Consider the following 4,019-nt stretch of genomic DNA (forward strand, 5'->3'; position numbering starts at 1 on the left):
GAGGCAGAATTTAGAGTGATGAATCTGCAAGCCAAGGTAGCCAGTAACACCCAAAGGCTAGAAAGAGGCAAGTTTTAGTGCCTTCAGAGAGAGCAAAGAGCTACTGACCGCTTGATTTCAGACTTCTGTCCTCAGAGTACATTTCTTCTGTTTTACGTTCCCCAGTTGTAGTACCTTATTTTTCATATAACTGACTCACTGAAAGTGGTTAGAAAACTAGATGAATCCTGCATTAAACATTAAATTGAATCACTTTTTAACTCCATTTTTCCATGGCTATAACTGAATATCACAGTCTGGGTAATTTATAAAGAATAAAGGCAGAGGAGTCAAGATAAATGACTAGACAATGCACTGTGTTATCTTTTTAGGGAAAGGCTTTAAAACTTCAATAAATGCTCATAATTCCAGGCAAGAGAACCTCTCTTTTGGAAGTCTGATAGACTCCAAAACTCTTGATCTGCAGAAGATCAATAAAACAGGTATGGAGTTAATACTATTGTAAGGATGTACTATTGTATTCTAGTTCAGAAAAAACTTTGGCACTCCCATCCCAACTTTATCCTGAGCCCAGAGAACTCAGTGGTATCTTGGGATCTGACTGGCAGGTAGAGCTTGACTTGTGATTGAGACCAGGAAATCTGGTTTCCCCACAGCCTGGTGGAAGCAAAGGACACAACACAGAAAGGAAGAAGTCCTTGTAACTGGGGGGAAATGGGGTAAACACCAACAATGACTGAAGCCTACTGGCTCCCCTACATCAGAGATCTGTGCATCTCGCATCTCCCACCACAGTGTGGAATATGAGAGCATCCCCTTCCCCTGCCACATATACACTTGCTCAGCCGAGACTGAGGAATCTGGGCATTTCACCCTAACTGACGGGCAAAGCAGACCTACACTCTCCCTCCTCTTGGATGCAAGTCATGGGGGCTGGCTATCTCCTCCAACTGAGGACACAGCATGCAGCTTCCCTGGACCTCCCTGAACTGAAAGTGTGGGCTAAGGAAGGAGGAGGAGCACCTGACAGAGAAGAGGACACCAGAGATCCCTGCTCCAGGTCAGAAAGGGAAATATAGGATATTGCCCCAGACTGCCTTCTAATCCCAGAGTTCATGACCCAGCCACCTAACTCTTAGCATGAGTCTGCTCAAATTAGACCAGCTTCCTTGAATCCTGGGGTTTATAAGTCACAGACTCTGGTGAAGATCAGACAGAGAGACTTGCCTCTGGCCCCTCCAGAACAACCTTCCAGGGCTGTATTTGAGTCTTCAGCATTGCCCCAACACCAGGTATTACACTAGACCCCAAGCATATGCTTGTTGGGTCTTATTGATAGGCTTGATTACAACTCTCTTGAATAAACTTGCCAGGTCTGCACTCAGGTTTGGTGGACTGCCTCATTCCCAGAAATTATAGGCAGGTACACAATCAAGCCCTGCTTGGATTTAAAAGCCATGGCTGGCATCTGGCCCCTTTTAGAACACTTTTGCTATGGCCATATCTGGGGTAAGGGACTGACCTATCTCTTAGAAAGAAGAGAGAGATCTAGGGCTTTATAGTCTGGGCATGTCTCCTTCTCTCCCTGACTATCTCCCCGGGGCCATATTCTGGCCTTGAAGGTCTCTTCTCTTCCAAATGTTTCATGCAGGTTGCACAGGACTTGCTTCTTGGTTCTCACAGACAGGCTTGCTTCTGTCCCCTACTGGACAAATTTGGTAAGGACATATTTGATTTTGGTGTGCTACCTCATCCCAGGAAATTACAAATAGGTACACTGGCCCTGCTTGGATCTGAAGGGCACAACTGGTCCCTAGCTCCTGTTGGATCATCTTGCCAGGGCCACATTTGGGAACAAATAACTGATTTACTCCCAGAAATTGCAGGTGCATAATCCCTGTTTGGATCAAAAAGGCATGGCAGGCTACTGGCTTCTCCTGGACCATCTTTGCCAGGGCCATCACTTGGTTTTGGGAGCTGATCTGCCCCTGGAAAAGGTAAACAGGCCCAATAGATTCCTTGGGTCATATAAACTGGGCCTGCCTCCCGCATCTCCTAGATTACCTTCATAGAGCTATATCCAGGCCCTAAGAGTCACTCCCACCCCCTCCAGGAAATCCTTGCAGGCTGCATAACAACTGCTCTTTGGGTCTCCCAGATACTTTCCAGAACCACATTCATGTTTGGTGGGATAACCTGTTCCCAGAAATTACAGGCAGATGCAGAGCCTGGCTTGGATATGGCTTGGGTGTCTAGCTTCTGGTCCATCCCAGACTGCTCTTTCCAGGGCTATGCCTGAGTCCTGAGGGTTGACTGTGCCCCCCAGATACTGTAGAATCTATTCCATAAATCAGAAAGAAGGGAGTACTCCAACAGATGCCTAAAAATCACTGCAGAGACACAAGAAATACAAAAATAAAATGAGGAAATATCTCTCCCTTCAAAGGAACCCAATAACTTGGGAACCAGCAGTTAGCGTAATGGCTATGTAGCTGGACTCCCACATAGTCGACTGCAGTTCGCGTCCTGGACCCGGTGGCTTAAAACTCACACTGGGCGCGTGTGCGTGCGTGCCCAAGATCCCGAGAGGAGAATGGAGGAGAAGGGATTGTGGTGTGACCATCCCCTCTGGGGGGTGATTTCTCACTTTCTGTCTCTATGTCTCTCTGTGTCTGTCTGGTGAGTGCACGCACCCTATAGCAAAAACCTCTCCGAAACAAAACAAAAACAAATAAACAAAAAAAAAGGAACCCAGTAATTCCTTAGCAACAATAGACAACAGCAAGAAATCACTGAAAGATCAGAAAAGGAGTTCAAAATAGTGATCATAGCAAAAATCAATGAGATAAAAGAAAATTGGTGATCAAAGTTAGTAGGTAAGATATCATTCCACGATGTGAAGGATAAACTCTATAAAAAGACACTGAGTGAAAGAATCAAAACATCTTGAGATGCAGAATACAAAATAGAAAATCAAAATTTCTCTTGAAAGTATTAACAACAAATTAGACCATGAAGAAGAAATCATTTCTGAGCTTGAAGACAAGAGCTCTGATTTTAATCCAAGCTATCAAAAAAGAATGAAAAAATAATCATTAAAAATGAGGACAACACACAGAAAATTTTAGAAACCATTAAGCAGCTGAATAGCCAAATAATGGATATCCCAGGAGGCAAAGTAATGAGTAAAGGCAAAAAATTTACTTTCCTAAATATTATTTGAGAGTTTTTCAAACCTAGAGAAACATACAGACATCTGGATCTAGGAAATACAAAGGACGCCAAATAGAATCAACATTAGAAGATCCTTTCCAAGGCACATCATGGCAAAAGCCAAAGCAAAGATAATATTCTAAAAATAGCGAAGGAGAAACAGCAAGTTACTTATAAAGGATATTCCATTAGACTAGCCTCAGATCTCTTAGCAGAAGCCATGCAGGCAAGAAAGAAATGGAAAGACATTTTTTAAATTCCAAAAGGAAAACAATTTCAGCCAAGTATATTATATCCAGCAAGATGATTATCCTGCAAACTGTAAGGAGAAATAAAATTATTCCCGGGCAAACAAAAACTGTAAGAATTCACCAAAATAGACCAGCTCTTCAAGATATCCTTAAGAGAGTTCTATATCAGGAAAACAAAAGGGAGATAAATAGAAATTTTAAAAAATAAACTAAATAACCAGGAAACAGCTAACAAAATGATAAAGGAAAGTCTGAAAATATCCATAATAACATTGAATGTTAAAGGATTAAATTACCCAGTTAAGGACCAGCAGGTAGTGTGATGGTTAAGGTTTTGGACACTCCCACAATGGCCGATACAGCTTGAGTCCCGGACCTGGAGGCTTGCTTTCTTTCCCTCCCTCCCTCCCTCCCTCTCTCTCTTTCTCTCTCTCTCTCTCCTCTCTCTCTCTGCCTTTCTCTGGCAAAACTCATGTGAAAAACAAATAAATAAAAAAATTTTTAAATAAATAAATTAATTAAATAATTCTTAAAAAAATATCCAATTAAAGGGCA

This window comes from Tupaia chinensis, unplaced genomic scaffold (assembly GCF_000334495.1).
Source record: "Tupaia chinensis unplaced genomic scaffold, TupChi_1.0 Scaffold144318_1, whole genome shotgun sequence".
Taxonomy (NCBI): Eukaryota; Metazoa; Chordata; class Mammalia; order Scandentia; family Tupaiidae; genus Tupaia; species Tupaia belangeri.